Below are 18,350 nucleotides of genomic sequence, written 5' to 3'. Positions count from 1 at the left end.
TCACACTTCGAGAACTTGGCATACAAACCATGCTCTCTCAGTGTCTGCAGAACAATCCTCAGATGCTGGGCATGCTCCTCTGCATCTCTGGAATACACTAAGATATCATCGATAAACACAATGACAAAGTGATCCAGAAACTCACTGAATACCCTGTTCATGAGATCCATAAATGCTGCAGGGGCGTTAGTCAACCCGAACGGCATCACTAAGAACTCATAATGCCCATATCTGGTCCGGAAAGCTGTCTTAGGCACATCTGCCTCTCTGACTCTCAACTGATGATACCCAGATCTCAGATCTATTTTCGAGAAACAACCTGCTCCAGCTAGCTGGTCAAATAGATCATCAATCCGAGGTAAAGGATACCTATTCTTGATAGTGACCTTGTTCAACTGTCTATAGTCGATACAAAGTCTGAGGGATCCATCCTTCTTTCTGACAAAGAGCACTGGAGCACCCCAAGGTGAGGTACTAGGGCGGATGAAACCCTTATCTACCAAGTCCTGCAACTGTTCTTTCAACTCTTTTAACTCTACTGGCGCTATCCTGTAGGGAGGAATAGAGATAGGTCTGGTACCTGGCAGTAATTCAATTTCAAACCCTATCTCCCTATCAGGTGGGAGTCCTGGCAAATCGTCTGGGAACACATCGAGAAACTCTCGGACTACTGGTACTGTGGCTGGTTCCCTCACCTGACTGTCTAGCTCTCTCACATGAGCTAGAAACCCCTGACAACCCCTCCTAAGCAAACGACGAGCCTGAAGGGCTGAAATCAGACCTCTGGGTGTACCTCTCCTGTCTCCTCGGAAGACACACTCTGACCCATCCTGGTCTCTGAGACTCACTAGCTTCTCTCGACAGTCCAACGTAGCACTATATGTAGATAACCAAGCCATCCCTAGAATGACATCAAAATCCGTCAAATCTAGAACCACAAGGTCAGCTGGAAGGTATCTAACCTCGATAAACACTGGACTGAAACGACAGACTGACACTGCCACTGATGGGTCACATCTAGGTCCACTGACCCAGAGAGGATACTCTAACTCAGAACTGATCAAACCCAATCGCTCTATGGCTCTCGAAGCAATAAAGGAATGAGAAGCACCGGGGTCCATCAAAGCATACACATCGGAACACCCAATGATGAGATTACCTGACACCACTGTGTTCGACGTGTTAGCCTCCTCCTGTGTCACTGTGAAAATCCGTGCTGGGGCTACCGGATTTCCACCTCGGGAACCTGCTGCTGAAGTAGAGGCTACCCCTCTCCCTCTACCTCTGTCACTAGTCTGAGGCATGACTGGAGCTGCTGGCCGTACAACTAGCTGTACCACACTGCCTGAACTCATCTGCTGGGATGGTGCAAAAGTCATCTGCGGACAATCCCGAGCAATATGCCCTTCCTGTCCACATCGAAAACAAGCTGTAGATCCCAACCGACAAACTCCTCCATGTGGTTTTCCGCATCGTCTGCAGACTGGAGCTGTGCCAGAGCTTGAGCCACTACCTATTCCCAGACCTGACTTGACTTTACTCCAGAACTTACTCTTTGTTCCTTTTGCTCTATCCCATCTTTTACTACTTGGTGTGGGGGCTTTAAAACCCGAAGCCTGTGCCTTTGACTGTTTCTGAATATTGGCACTAGCATCCATTTTCCTGGCTGCGTCTACTATGGTATGGAAACTCTCCTTTTCTGCTGGAAGAATCAAGGAAGCATACCTGGGATGCAGTCTCATAGTATATCTCCTTGCTTTCTTTTGATCAGTATCATAGGCTTGACCCACGTACTGAAGCAGATCCAGGAACTTATCTGTGAATTCATCAACACTCATCTCATCTGTCTGTCTCAACTGTTCAAATTCAATTACTTTCATCTCCCTCGAACTGTCAGGAAAAGCCCATCCTGCAAACTCATTGGCGAACTCTCCCCATGACATGCTGTCCATTCTAGGCTCCACATAATTCTTAAACCATTCTCTAGCTTTCTTGCATTTTAATGTGAAACCTGCCATCTCAATGGCTCTCCTATCATCTGCTCCCAATTCACTGGTTATCATCCTAACTGCTCTGAGGTAATCAAATGGATCATCTCCCGTGTTGTATTTAGGAGCATCCAATTTCAAGTACTCCGTCATTTGGACTTTACCTCCAGATGAGCTAGGGTCATGTCTGTCAACAACAGGGGCTACTGGTTCTGGTGGTAGTACTGGTTCATTTGGCTCTAGGTGTGCTGCACTTGGATGGGTAGGGGAAGAGGGATACATAGGATATGGTGGATAGTAAGGATAAGGCATATAAGGCATATAAGGAGGATATGGCACAAAACTCGAGTACTCCGACATACCTCCCATCGGATACTCTGGATAGCCAAAACCTGAGGTCTGAGCACCTCCCTGCGACTCTCCCATACCTTCCTCAAAACTGCCTATACCCATGCTGTCATCTCTAGACTGATCAATCTCCATAGCTTCCCTCCTTTCCTCTGATCTTCCTCCCCTAGCTGTTCCTCTTCTGCTCTCGTCGACAGACCTTCTAAGGTCTATTGACGTACCTTCCCTGCTAGATCTCTGAGACCTTGCCCTTGGCAATGCAGGAGGACGAGCAGCTGGTCTCTCATTCTCTGGTGGGACTCCAGTCAATCGAGCTGATCGACGAGTTCCTCGCATCTTTACTCTGGAAACACAACATATAACATACCACTTTAGCACATAAACATCACATATCAATCATACACACAACACTCATGGCATATCATAGCAAATAGGACTCAAGACCCTATCCTAGTGGACATGCTTTCCTATTGTGCTTGACCACTTCTACCCTGTCTGAGCCCAACACTGTCTCTATAGGTCCGATCATGTAAACCTAGGGCTCTGATACCAATCTGTAACGACCCCAAAATGGACCATCACCGGCGCTAGGATTCAAGTCGGCTTAAGGCTGCCAGAACCCGTAGCAAGCCTGCTATACTCTCTGTGTACCTGTAAGCCTCATACATGATCATACATTTTCTGTGAAAATAAAACTCTTTTCTGAACCAAGGCTTAACCTGTGCATGCACTATCTCTGTACTCTGTACTCATGTACTCTGTACTCTGTATCCCTGACTAGAGCTTGCTCTAGATGGGTTAACTCATACCTGTTAAGCCTGGTTGTCACATACAGGAAAACATATATACATATACAGATCATGTACAAAACATACATCACTCGGTCAAGCAACAACTATTACATCTCTTTAATATTACATGTCCACTCTAAGCTATTACAGATCTCTTTACTTTTCCTGTACTCTGCTGGACTGTCCCTGTACACTGTACACTGAACCTGCAAAACTGAGGTTAAGGGAGTGGGATGAGCTCTATAGCCCAGTGAGTAGAACAGTAACCAATCTCAGTAAAATATGATCTCATGGAATGCACCATATCACAGACAAGCCACATCAAGAGTAAACCTGTCACCACATTGTAACAGCCCGCTTACCGGACCATCACCGGCACTAGGATCCAGATCGGCTTAAGGCCGCCGGGACCCGTAGTAAGCCTACTGTCAACTCTGTGTACCTGATAAATCCCATACATGATCACACTTAAACTTAAAACTGTTACTTACTCTTCTCTCTCTTTTTTTTTTTGTTTTCTTTCTTTCTTTGCTTGACTATCCTTTCTTTTCTTGAAACTTTTCTCATCAACTAAGCCTGGACTATGCATGCTCTGTCTGTATGCACTCGAAGAGTGATACCTGCTATGGTACCATACAGTAACTACAGAGATAGAAAGACTACCATGCACCAAGCCTAGCGCATCATAACAACATTATCTCAAACATACAATGATCATGTGCAAAGGGATAAACATACACTAGGGCCAAGCACAATTCTATAACTCAATACATAACTGGTTATTACATCCTTTCTATACATAAAACATGCAAGATTTGAGAAAAACATGAGAAATCACACCAAGGAGAGCTTGAACCTACCTTTGACCCAAAAACAGAGTGTTTCACACTCAAGTCTCGGGAAAAAGGGCTTTTGTAGTGGCCAACCGACTCTTCCTTCGGCGGCCTAACGTGCATGCGAAACCATGCAACTTTCGGCGGCCGAACTTCACCTTCGGCGGCCGAACCTGGCTTTTGTCCCCTTGGCCTTTTCATTTCAAAACTCAATGTTCTTAACTCAAAACATGCAAACATGATAAAAACACTTAAAAACATCTTAAAAACCGTTCTTATACCCTTAGGGCAAGCTCCGACATCCTCGAATCCCGACTTCCAACGGAAAATCCGCCGGAACGTAGGAATTCCGATACCGGGGTCTAGCCGGGTATTACACACATAGTCCCAGTAACTCTGTGCCAGGGCGTAGAATCGAGCACCTGGTCTTCCTGTCATATATGTATATGTGTATATAACACCTCTATACTTACCATTGCCAGGGCGTAGTCAAAGGCTCCTGGACTTTGCTATACCTGCCAGGGCGTAGTCAAAGGCTCCTGGACTTCGCTATACCTGCCAGGGCGTAGTCAAAGGCTCCTGGACTTCCTGTCTGAGACTATTGGATCATTCAGCATTCACTCACATCACCAAATAACGATGCAATGCAACATATTCGTGACTACTAATGCAATCAACCTATGGCATAAACATGATGCATGAGATATGCTAAAAGCAGTTTGTGGTTCAATTAAAAGTCATAAGTTTCGTTCCACTCACCTCTGGCTATCTGGACTGACTGACTCTGCAGGCTCTGATGGAGCAGTACTCACTGCTGCTCTCTCTGGTTCCTCTGGTCTGTACCTATACAGATGGACTCAAATGAGGGACCAAACAAGCGTAGAAATAACTCTCTTAAACTTCCCCAAGAATCCCCTTAAACTCACTCTACTATCCATGCAAAGCATGCAAAAGAAAGCTGGACAGGACACTTTCGGCGGCAGGTTCGGCGGCCGAAAGTCCTCTCCAGAGACGAAACTCAAGCACCTTCGGCGGCCGAATCCCCCAAACAGAGCCGAACATGCAAAACAGGCTGTGGCAGCCAAGCCACCATGCAAGAGGTTCGGCGGCCGAATGAACCTTCGGCTGCCGAACCTGAGTTCATCCAGAACTCAGCTTCAACGGCAAACCATCTTCTCCTTCCCTTCAACCACTCAAACCATATATACTCCAACTCCTCAACACACATATACTCACGTATATGATCACAGGGGTCCAAAACTATCTAATAACCCCAAACAACAAATCAAACATAACACAGAAACATGTATACATGCATAACTCATCAAAACCACTACTTCTCACTTAAACATGCATCTCTCTCCCTTAACTTCCATAAAACCTTCAGAAAACACATAAACAGGTTCAAGAGCATTACTTACCTCCTGTACCAAGAAGATGAACACTCTGAACGAAGGACAACGGACCAACTCTCCTCAAACTCTCCAACTCTCACAAACTTAGCTTTTTGCTTCAAACCATTGAAAACCTTGTGAAAGAGCAAAATACTCTGCATGAGCTGCTCAAACTCAGCAAATAAACCAGGAGAAACGTGGCCAACTTCTGGACATGATCTGGTGCTACCACCTGTCCAAAATGCTGACTAAGGGATACAAAACTGCTGGCTAAGCAACTCAGCTTCGGCTGCCGAATCGCATGCAAAACCATGCAACATTCGGGGGCTGAACTAAATCTTCGGAAGCCAAACATTGAGCACTTTCGGCGGCCGAACTTATCTTCGGCGGCCGAACTTGGCTCCTCTGCCTTGGTTCATTTCAACTCAAAACTATCGACCTGTAAAACCATAAAACACATCATAACACTGAGAAAACATAACTCCTACCCTTATATAGAATCCCAACACCCCGGATTCCACCAGACAACAGAAATTCCGGTGCCGGATTCGAGCCGGGTATTACACACGTCTTGAACTATAAGACTTTTATGGAGTTGCAGACTCTATCAGATGCCTTGATGTGCAAGGTATTCCCAACGACGCTTACGGGACCGGCACGGGCGTGGTTTAATAGCTTGGAGGCTGGGAGTATAAGGAGCTTCGGGGATCTAGCTAACGCTTTCATTAGCCGGTTCATAGCCGGAGTACCAGTGGATAGAAAGACCAGCTATCTGGAGACAGTCAGGCAGAAAAGGGACGAGTCGCTGAGGGAGTATGTTGCCCGTTTTAATACGGAGGCCCTACAGATTCCCGAGCTGAATGAGGGGAGAGCGGTGGAGGCCATGCAGAAGGGGACGACCTTCGCCAAATTTTTTGGCTCGTTAAGCAGAAAGCCCCCCAACACGCTGGCAGAGCTGATGAAGAGGGCAGAGAAATATATAAGGCAAGATGACGCCTTAATGACGAGCAGATTCGCCAAGGGGGCAAAAGACAGAGGAAAAGCACCCGAAGAAAGGAGATCGGAGAGGCATGAGAAGAAACAAGGCAAGAAACCTGAGCCCTACAGGCAGCCCAGGGACCGGAGAGACCAAAGACCTTTCCCTCCTCGGGTTCTAGAAAAAAAGCCATTCCCTCCGCGTATCCCAAAGAACCTCACCCCGCTCAATGCGTCCAGAGCCGAGGTGCTCATGGTAGTTCAGGATAAGGAGTTCCTACAATGGCCCAGGCCTATGAGGGCAGAAGCAGATCAATGAAATCCTGACAAGTATTGTCAGTATCATCGCACCCATGGCCATGACACCAACAACTGCTACCAGCTGATCAGTGAGATTGAAAGGATGATAAAAAGGGGACACCTCAGGAACTTCGTGAAGAAGCCGGAGGGACAAAGGCCTCAGCCAAACCCAACAGCACAAGCACCCAGGAGAATGAGAGCAGGGCCGGTGAATGATAGCTCTAGCGGAACCATCAACATGATCGTGGGAGGAACTGGAGGTCGAATGAGCCGAAGGGGAAAGAAGAGAGGCCGAGATGGGGAGAGCAGTAGCGCCGAAGTCATGCAGGTAGTTGAGCACTCTCCAGTAACTATCACCTTCTCTCCGAAGGATGCCCAGGGTGTTCAGATGCCTCATGATGACGCCCTTGTTATTGAAGCCGTCATCTACAACTACCGGGTTAAGAAGATCTTGGTGGATGACGGAAGTAAGGTGAACTTGCTGCCATACAGGGTCTTTCAGCAAATGGGAATCCCAGAGGAGCAATTGGTTCGGGATCAAGCCCCAGTCAAAGGGATCGGGAGAGTCCTAGTACCTGTGGAAGGGAAAGTAAAATTGGCCCTCACTCTAGGAGAAGCACCAAAGACTCGCACTCATTATGCGGTGTTCTTAGTAGTCAAACTCCCCCTGAGCTACAACGCAATACTGGGACGACCTGCGCTGTTCGACTTTGAGGCCATAACCAGCATCAGGTATCTAGCTATGAAATTCCCGACTGAAGCGGGAGTGGGGGTAGTCAAAGGAAGCCAGGAGGAAGCAAGAGCAGTGTACCTGGCCACGGTATCAGAGCTGAGCTCGACAGGGGAGAAGCTCGACTCGGAAGTTCTGGAGGTTCGAGATGAGAAAAAAAAGGCCAAAACAGAGCCGGTTGGAGAGCTGGAGACCTTTCCCTTATCAGAAGCAGAAACAGATAAGGTCTTCAGTCTTAACGCCGGCCTCACTGAAGAATAGAAAATGGAAGTCATGGCCCTGATCCGAGGTCACGCTTCAAGCTTCGCCTGAAAGCCTTCTGACATGCCCGGGATTGACCCCAGAGTGATGACACACAAGCTGAATGTCCTCCCAGAGGCCAGGCCGGTAAAGCAGAAGAAGAGGGTAGTAGGAAGGGAGAAGCAGCAAGCCACCAGGGAGGAGGTGCAGAAGTTAGAAGAGGCAGTGTTTATTAGAGAGGTCATGTATCCACAATGGCTAGCAAATCCTGTATTAGTCAAAAAAGCCAATGGCAAATATAGGATGTGTATAGATTTTACAGACCTCAACCAAGCGTGTCCCAAAGATTGTTACCCCCTCCCTGATATTAATAAAATGGTCGATTCAACGGCCGGCTTTGATTACATGTCGTCTTTGGATGCTATGTCTGGTTATCACCAAATTCCAATGGACAGGTCGGATGAGGAGAAGACCTCGTTCATAACAGAAGATGGGACCTATTGTTATAAAGCCATGCCTTTCGGGCTGAAGAATTCCGGGGCAACATACCAAAGACTGATGAATAAAATCTTCAAGGATCAGATCGGTAGGAATGTCAAAGTATATGTGGATGATACGGTGGTGAAGAGTCCGACTTTTCAGCAGCACTTGGTGTATCTGAGGGAGGTGTTCGAGGTGCTAGAGCAGTACAGAATGAGACTGAACCCAGCAAAGAGCGCCTTCTTTATCAGGGGAGGAAAATTCCTGGGATACATGGTGAGTGGGAAATGCATTGAGCCCTATCCGGAGAAAGTGGAAGCTATCCTGAATATGCCCGAGCCCACCTGCGTGAGGGATGTTCAAAGACTTACGAGAAGAGTGGTGGCGCTCAATCGCTTCATGTCGAGGTCAGCAGAAAGATGCTTGCCGTTCTTTAAGAAGTTGAGGAAAGTACCGAACTTCGAATGTACTGAAGATTGCCGAGAAGCTTTCAAAGAGCTCAAAAGCTATCTCAGCTCGCCCCATGTACTTAGCAGTCCACTGGAAGGAGAAGAGCTCCTGATCTATTTGGCAGCCTCTGAGCAAGTAGTCAGTGCAGTGTTGGTAAGAGTAGAAGAGGGAGAACATAAACCAGTGTTTTTATGTCAGCAAGGTGCTTAAAGACGCTGAGATCAGAAACCTGAACATCGAGAAGATAGCCTATGCTCTGTTGCTAGCAGTCAGAAAATTCAGAGTCTATCTAGAAAGCCACCAGGGGGTAGTGATGACAGACCAACTGTTGAAGAAGATTCTCCATAGGCCGAAAACATCAGGTCGGATGGTTGCTTGGTCCATCGAGATTAGTCCCAACTATTTAGAGTACCGACCCCGAACCACCATAAAATCCCAAGCCCTTGCTGACTTCATAGCAGAATGCTCGTTCAACGAAAAATGGATAGAACAGGATGAGTCGTCTTCGGAAGAGTTGGGGAATGATGGGAAGGGCAGTTGTAACGACCCCAAAATGGACCGTCACCGGCGCTAGGATTCAGGTCGGCTTAAGGCCGCCAGAACCCGTAGCAAGCCTGCTATACTCTCTGTGTACCTGTAAGCCTCATACATGATCATACATTTTCTGTGAAAATAAAACTATTTTCTGAACCAAGGCTTAACCTGTGCATGCACTATCTCTGTACTCTGTACTCATGTACTCTGTACTCTGTATCCCTGACTAGAGCTTGCTCTAGATGGGTTAACTCATACCTGTTAAGCCTGGTTGTCACATACAGGAAAACACATAAATACATATACAGATCATGTACAAAACATACATCACTAGGTCAAGCAACAACTATTACATCTCTTTCATAGTACATGTCCACTCTAAGCTATTACAGATCTCTTTACTTTTCCTGTACTCTGCTGGACTGTCCCTGTACACTGTACACTGAACCTGCAAAACTGGGGTTAAGGGAATGGGATGAGCTCTATAGCCCAGTGAGTAGAACAGTAAAACATCTCAGTAAAATATGATCTCATGGAATGCACTATATCACAGACAAGCCACATCAAGAGTAAACCTGTCACCACATAGTCCTAGTAACTCTGTGCCAGGGCGTAGAATCGAGCACCTGGTCTTCCTGTCATATATGTATATGTGTATATAACACCTCTGTACTTACCATTGCCAGGGCGTAGTCAAAGGCTCCTGGACTTCGCTATACCTGCCAGGGCGTAGTCAAAGGCTCCTGGACTTCCTGTCTGAGACTATTGGATCATTCAGCATTCACTCACATCACCAAATAACGATGCAATGCAACATATTCGTGACTACTAATGCAATCAACCTATGGCATAAACATGATGCATGAGATATGCTAAAAGCAGTTTGTGGTTCAATTAAAAGTCATAAGTTTCGTTCCACTCACCTCTGGCTATCTGAACTGACTGACTCTGCAGGCTCTGAACCTCTGGAGCAGTACTCACTGCTGCTCTCTCTGGTTCCTCTGGTCTGTACCTATACAACTGGACTCAAATGAGGGACCAAACAAGCGTAGAACTAACTCTCTGAAACTCCCCAAGAATCCCCTTAAACTCACTCTACTATCCATGCAAAGCATGCAAAAGAAAGCTGGTCAGGACACTTTCGGCGGCAGGTTCGGCGGCCGAATGTCCTCTCCAGAGACGAAACTCAAGCACCTTCGGCGGCACCTTCGGCGGCCGAATCCCCCAAACAGAGCCGAACATGCAAAAACAGGCTGTGGCAGACAAGCCACCATGCAAGAGGTTCGGCGGCCGAATGAACCTTCGGCTGCCGAACCTGAGTTCATCCAGAACTCAGCTTCAACGGCAAACCATCTTCTCCTTCCCTTCAACCACTCAAACCATATATACTCCAACTCCTCAACACACATATACTCACGTATATGATCACAGGGGTCCCAAACTATCTAATAACCCCAAACAACAAATCAAACATAACACAGAAACATGTATACATGCATAACTCATCAAAACCACTACTTCTCACTTAAACATACATCTCTCTCCCTTAACTTCCATAAAACCTTCAGAAAACACATAAACAGGTTCAAGAGCATTACTTACCTCCTGTAACAAGAAGCTGAATACTCTGAACTAAGGAAAACGGACCAACTCTCCTCAAACTCTCAAACTCTCACAAACTTAGCTTTTTGCTTCAAACCATTGAAAACCTTGTGAAAGAGCAAAATACTCTGCATGAGCTGCTCAAACTCAGCAAATAAACCAGGAGAGACGTGGCCAACTTCTGGACATGATCTGGTGCTACCACCTGTCCAAAATGCTAACTAAGGGATACAAAACTGCTGGCTAAGCAACTCAGCTTCGGCTGCCGAATCGCATGCAAAACCATGCAACATTCGGGGGCCGAACTAAATCTTCGGAAGCCAAACATTGAGCACTTTCGGCGGCCGAACTTATCTTCGGCGGCCGAACTTGGCTCCTCTGCCTTGGTTGAAATATCATTTCAACTCAAAACTATCGAACTGTAAAACCATAAACACATCATAACACTGAGAAAACATAACTCCTACCCGTATATAGAATCCCAACACCCCGGAGTCCACCAGACAACAGAAATTCCGGTGCCGGATTCTAGCCGGGTATTACAGCAGTCCTCTCAAGAATTCAGCTGGAAGCTGTATATGGACGGGGCATCAAGCGCAGGGGGCAGTGGTGCGGGAATAATGTTGAAGGGACCTAAAGAATTTAAGGTTTGCTATGCCCTATGCCTAGAGTTCAAGGCCTCTAATAATGTGGCAGAGTATGAAGCCCTGATAAATGGAATGTTGGTAGCAGTAGAGGTAGGGGCAACCGACCTCGAGGTGAATAGTGACTCCCAGCTGGTGATCAATAAGATAACAGGAGCGTATCAGGCCAGAGATCCTACCATGCAAAATTACCTAGCAAAGGTAAAAGCCATAGAAGCCGAGCTAAAGGGTCGGGGAATTACAGTCAGATATCAAAGGATACCTCGGGAGGAGAATGAAGAAGCAGACTTACTCAGTCGATTATCCAAGGAAGAGTTAGAACAACTCCCTGACGAGGTATACATCCAACACATTAGCACACCTGCCTTTAACAAAACAGCCACTATATTGCAGGTGGAGCAAAGCCAAAGCTGAATGACCCCATACCTAGAATACCTGGAGAAGGGAAAGCTCCCTGAAGGTAAGGATGAAGCAAAGAAGATAACGGCTCGTGCTGCTAATTACCAAGCAGTAAGGGGGACTTTATACAGAAGGGGAAAATCCAGCCCGTGGCTCCGATGTGTGAGCCCGGAGGAGGCAATAAAGGTGATGGAAGAAATACACAGGGGAATGTGTGGAGCTCACGAAGGAGCAGGAACGCTGGCTAATAAGATATTCAGACAAGGGTACTACTGGCCCACTGTCAAAAAACAGGTGGAGGAGTTTGTCCGAAGATGGATTGTATGCCAGAGGTTTGCTAACGCCATCAATGTTCCAGCCACTCCTTAGTCCAGCATATCCAGCCCGTGGCCGTTCTCACAGTGGGGAATAGACATCCTGAGACCCTTTCCCAAAACCACGGGGCAGAAGAAATTTGTGGTGGTGGCTGTGGAATACTTCTCAAAATGGCTAGAGGCAGAAGCAATCCCCACAATCACATCCCGTAAAATGATTGACTTCGTATGGGGCAACATCATCTGCAGGTTTGGAATACCGAGGGTACTCATCTCAGATAATGGCAGACAATTCGACTGCAGTGCCTTCAGAGCATTCACAGCAAACATGGCCATATGGCACAAATTTTCCTCGGTGTCCCACCCTCAGACCAACAGTCAAACAGAGGTCACTAACAGAGCCATCCTTCAGGGATTAAAGAAACAGCTGAATGGGGCAAAGACGAATTGGGCAGAAGAGCTCAATAGCATCTTGTGGGCACTCCGAACTACCCCCAGGACATCCACTAGAGAAACGCCTTTTGCACTCACATTTGGCACTGAAGCTGTGGTTCCAATCGAGCTCCAGGTCCCTACCCATCGAGTCCAATTCAGTAGTGAGAGCACTAATGGCGATAAGTTAAGAAGTAACTTGGATGCTTTAGAAGAGGTTAGGGAGGAAGCTCAAGTCCGAACTGCCGCTTATCAGCAAAGAGCGGTCCGTTATTACAATCAAAGGGTCAGAGAGAGAAGCCTGAAAGTAGGAGATCTGGCCCTGAGAAACCTGGAAGCCACTGGAAAGAGAGCGACAGTAGGAAAATTGGCACCGACCTGGGAGGGTCCCTTTAGAGTAGCAAAGGTGGTCAAACCAGGGGTATATCGAATTGAAGACATGTAAGGAAACCCTGAGCCTCATGCTTGGAATATCCAGCACTTGAAAAAGTACTTCCCTTGAGATGTTATCAAATGAAAAAAGATCGATTGTACTTTAAAGCGTGATAATAAAATGGACAATGTCCTCATCAAAATTCTTTATTTGCCATATCTGACGTTGTTTTCATGAAAGAAACAAGAGAGAAAAATAAAACAGGCACCAAGGCCTAAAGCTTTAGAGAAGTGAGTGATCGGGATCCCTAAGATCTCCCGGCACTACAAGACCGGGATCCACAAGATCTCCCGATGCCATAAGACCGGGATCCCCAAGATCTCCCGGTACTACAAGACCGAGATCCCCAAGATCTCCCGGCACTACAAGACCGGGATCCCCAAGATCTCCCGGCACTGCAAGACCGGGATCCCCAAGATCTCCCGGCGCTACAAGACTGAGATCCCCAAGTTCTCTCGGTACTACAAGACCGGGATCCCCAAGATCTCCCGGCGTTATAAGACCGAGATCCCCAAGATCTCCCGGCACCACAAGACCGGGATCCCCAAGATCTCTCGGCACCATAAGACTGGGATCTCCAAGATCTCCCAGCACCACAAGACCGGGATCCCCAAGATCTCCCGGCACCACATGACTAGGATCCCCAAGATCTCCTGGAATCATAAAACCAACGGAGACAATGAGTCCACGGGCAGATGGACGACTGGGATCCCCAAGATCTCCCAACACCAAAAAACCGAGCTAAAAAGACAAAAGTAACGAGAAGACAAAAACGCCTACCTGAGACACGTAAACGTAAGCCCAGAAAGGCAATCAAGAAAAAGGCCGAGCTCAGCAAGCTATAAACCTCCTATGATCTAGAAAGAAGCCTAAAGCATGAGCAGACAAGGCCCCCATCTCGATTCCTATCGAAGTAGAACTAAGAACAAAAGGCCTAGCCCTGCTCACCACCTTAAAAGGTACATGATCCATTTCACTTTGGTTATATGAATGTTGTACGATCGAACTCGCATTGTGGACGAGTCAACAAAACAGAAAATAATAAGAACGCCTGTACGAAGCTATAAAAACTCATGAATTGGAAGTATAGTCAATTGTTAAAAATCGAACTCATAGGTGACGACCTGATATGGTTGAATCCTGCGAAAGATTAGATAAACATGTAGCTTAAAAGTTTTTATCTTTAAGGTAAATCCAGCTCGGAAAAGGCCTACAGATAGGAATGCCTTGGTAAGAATGGAAAATTTTATAAGTTAAAAGTTTAGTCAATTGACAGAATTTCAGCTCCGAATGGCTTGAGGGCAAAAGAGGAAAAACGGTGTAATTGATTCCTTAGAAAAATTATGAAGCACATGGTTTAAGTGTTTCATTCTTAATATATATATATATACGGCTTAAGTTTTTTATCTTTGACATTTTGGACTTTTTTACAACATAAGTAGTTCGGTAAAGCCTGAACAGCAAACCAAAAATAGAAACACTTCGAATATAAATACAAGCAAAAGTCAAATTTCATTGAATAAAGTTACAATTACAACCTACTCTACTGAAGGGTAAACTATCCTCAAAGGACTTACATGCCTAGGTGTATCTACGTTATCTACATTACTATTATCTACAAAGGGGACAATCTCCTGCCCCTGAGGCCCAGCATTTTCGTCTTCCTTCCTCAGCTCGGGACCCGCCTCAGAAGGTCCAGCTGCAGTGCTAGAAGCTCCTTTATGTAACGACCCGGATACCGGACCGCTACCGGAGCTAGGATCCAGATCGGCATAAGGCCGCCGGGACCCGTAACAAGCCTAACATACATCCTGTATACCTGTTTAATCCCATACATGATCAACATATACATAAAAATTTTGAACTTTCTCATTCATTTACCAAACTTAACCTGTGCAAGCACAACTCATAAGCATAACCATCAACCCCACATTGGAGTCCTCATCAATGCTCTAATGGGGTAACATAACATATAATAAGTTTGGTTTTCATAAATAGTGATAAAACATTTTATAGATCATGTACAAAGGGATTAACTAACATACTAGGGTCAAGCACATCTCTAAACCTCAATACTCATCATTACATTATATTACTGTACTATACATTACATCATTCTCATGTCCACAGCTAACTATTACATAAAACATAACTTTACTCTTGAGGACTTCCTGATCTATCCTGTACCTGCAAACTTGGGGAATTAAGGGAGTGGGGTGAGCTACAAGAGCCCAGTGAGCAGAATAATAAAAACATTTAAAACATATGCTATCATGGAATGCATCACATCACAGACAAGACACATCAAGGATGAACTTGTCACCGATAGCCCACTACACATTCCAATAGTGCCAGGGGTGTAATACCCGGCATGTTCAGACATCGAAATTCCTACCGTCCGATGGAATCTAGGATGTCAAAGCATCCCTGAAGGGTAGAGTGAAGGTTTTCTAAAATGTTTTTACATGTTTTAAGCTTTTGTTTTAGAAAAGAAATGAGTTTTGAAGAGAAAAGGCTAAGGAAGTCTTTGCCACTTTCGGCCCCCGAAAGTTGAAGTTCGGCCGCCGAAAGTACCCCATGTTCGGCCCCCTAAACTCTAATGTTCGGCCTCCGAAGGTGGTGAGGTGTTGCATGTAGCTTTAGCCACCAAATGTGAAGCGGTGGTTCTTTGTTAAAGGTGCTTAAGGAGGTGCTTAAGCTTTCCTTTGGGTCAGAGACATGTTCATGCTTCCCCTTAGTGACTTACCTAGTTTCTCATCAAATCTTTCAAAGAAAAACAAGTTTAAAGTGAGTTTAAGATAGTTTTGAGAAGTTGTGGAGTTTAAGAACTTGTGAAGCTTGAATCTCCATCTTTTCAAGTTTGGAGTCACACTAGCCTTTGTTCCTCAAAGAGGTAAGTGTGAATCCTTAGTTTTTATCATGTTTTACATAAGCTTGATGAAGGAGAAGGGGAGTTATGCATGTGTATGCATAAGTTGTGCATAGTAGGGTGCATAAATCGTTTATGCTATATGTATGCTTGATGTGTGTTGTTGGTTGGAGTTTTAATGTGGTTTAAGACTCCTATATGCATGATTAAGTGTTAGAGCATGTTTGGAGAGGTGGGATGCATGTTTGGAGGGTTAGTGTTTGGATGGCATGGTTGTGCACGAAGCTGAGTTCTGGATGAACTCAGGTTCGGCCGCCGAATGTGGGAGTTCGGCCGCCGAACCTTTTCTGAAGGCAGTTTTGGCTGCCTAAGGTTGCCCCCGAACATTTGGACTTTCGGATCTGTCATGCACATTCGGCCGCCGAAGGTGCCCCCGAAAGTGCCCTGTCCAGCTTTCCTTTGCATGTTTTCCATGGTTGTTCTAAGGTGTTTTAAGGGGTTTTTGGGGAGATGTTTAGAGCTATGTTAGAGTATGTTTGGTCCCTCATTTAAGTCTATCTGTGTAGGCACAGACCAGAGGAACCAGAGAGTTCAGCAGTGAGTACCGCTTCAGGAGCCTGCAGAGTCAGTCAGAGTCAGTCAGAGGTGAGTGGAACTACACTTAATTCTTTTGATTACGAAATGTAATGTTTTTAGCATATTTCATTCATCATGAGTATGCATAGGATGATTGCATTAGAAATCACGAATATGTTGCATTGCATAGTTAATTGTTGATGTGGGTGAATGCTGAATGATCCAATAGTCCTAGACAGGAAGTCCAGGACCCCATTCTACGGCCTGGCAGGTATAGAGAGTTCAGGACCCCATTCTACGGCCTGACAGGTTTGTTTTTGTACAGGAAGTCCAGGACCCTATGCGATGGCCTGGCAGATTTATTATTTATACAGGAAAAATCCAGGACCTCATCACTGGCCTGGAAATTTAAAATATGTGTGTATGTATGTATGGATGTATGTATGCATTACAGGAAGACCAGGACCCCAGTCGACGGCCTGGCACGGATTAGATACTGGGACTATGTGGTGACAGGTTTACCCTAGATGTGAGTTGTCTGTGATATGATGCATTCCATAAGATCATGTTTTAATGACAGGTTTTATTGTTCTACTCACTGGGCTATAGAGCTCATCCTTCTCCCTTATTCCCAGTTTTGCAGGTTTCAGTATACAGGTTGTACAAGGGCAAGTCAGAGGTGCATAAAAAAAAAGAGAGCTTGTAATAGTTAGAGTGGATATGTAATATTAAAGAGATGTATTAGTTGTGTAAATAGTTAAAGTGTGCTTGACTTAGTTATTCTATTTTATAAGTCTTTTGTATACATGATCAAGTTATATAACTGTTTTACAAACAGGTGAAAAAACCAGGCTTAACAGGTATGATTTAACCCATCTAGAGCAAGCTCTAGTCAGGGGTACAGAGTACAAAGTATAGAGATTGTGCATGCACAGGTTAAGCCATAGTTCAGAGAAAGGAAAGTTTTTATTTTCACAGAAATATATGATCATGTATGAGTTTTTACAGGTACACAGAGAGTATAGCAGGCTTGCTACGGGTTCTGGCGGCCTTATGCCGACCTGAATCCTAGCGCCGGTGACGGTCCATTCCCGGGTCGTTACAGATTGGTATCAGAGCCCTAGGTTCACATGATCGGACCTATAGAGAGAATGTCGGGCTCATAGAGGATAGAATTGGTCAAGCACAATAGGAAAACATGTCCACTCGGATAGGATGTTAGTCCTGTCTTTTGATGTTATGATATGCCATGAATATGCATGTGTATTATTGACATGTGCTGTTATATGCTGATGTGCTATATTGTGTGTTTTGTTCTCAGGAAGTTAAGATGCGAGGAGCTCGTCGATCAGTTCGATTGACTAGAGATCCATCAGAAAGTGAGAGAGTAGATGCTCAACCTCCTGTTTTGCCAAGGGCAAGATCTCAGAGATCAAGCAGGGAGGGTATGTCAATGGACCCTAGAAGGTCTTTAGACGAGAGCAGAAGAGGCGTTGTTAGGGGAGGAAGATCGGAGGAAGTGAGAGAAGCTATGGAGGTAGAACAGGCCATGGATGAAAGCATGGGTATTGGTAGGTCTGATGAGGGTATGGGAGAGTTTCAGGGAGGCACTCAGGCCTCGGGGTTTGGTTATCCATTCTCTTTTCCGGACCCAGATTATGCAATGGGAGATGTGTCGGAGTACTCCAGTTACATCCCATATTCTCCTTACATGCCATACATACCTCATTATGATCCACCATATCCCATGTATCCACCCTCACCTGTGCATCAAAGTACAGCGTATCCAGAACAAGATGAATCAGTACCTCCACCACAACCAGAACCAGTAATTCAGATACCTCGACCTCATTTACCCGAGAGAAGAAGGGTGAAAATGACAGAGTACCTGAAATTGGATGCTCCTAAGTTTAACCCAGGAGATGATCCATTTGAATACCTCAGATCAGTCAGGATGATAACCAGTGAGTTGGGAGCAGATGATTGTAGAGCCATTGAAATGGCAGGGTTCACACTTA

Source organism: Manihot esculenta, chromosome 7 (assembly GCF_001659605.2).
Source record: "Manihot esculenta cultivar AM560-2 chromosome 7, M.esculenta_v8, whole genome shotgun sequence".
Taxonomy (NCBI): domain Eukaryota; kingdom Viridiplantae; phylum Streptophyta; class Magnoliopsida; order Malpighiales; family Euphorbiaceae; genus Manihot; species Manihot esculenta.
The sequence above is the reverse complement of the archived record's forward strand: the minus strand, read 5'-3'. Positions refer to the sequence as shown.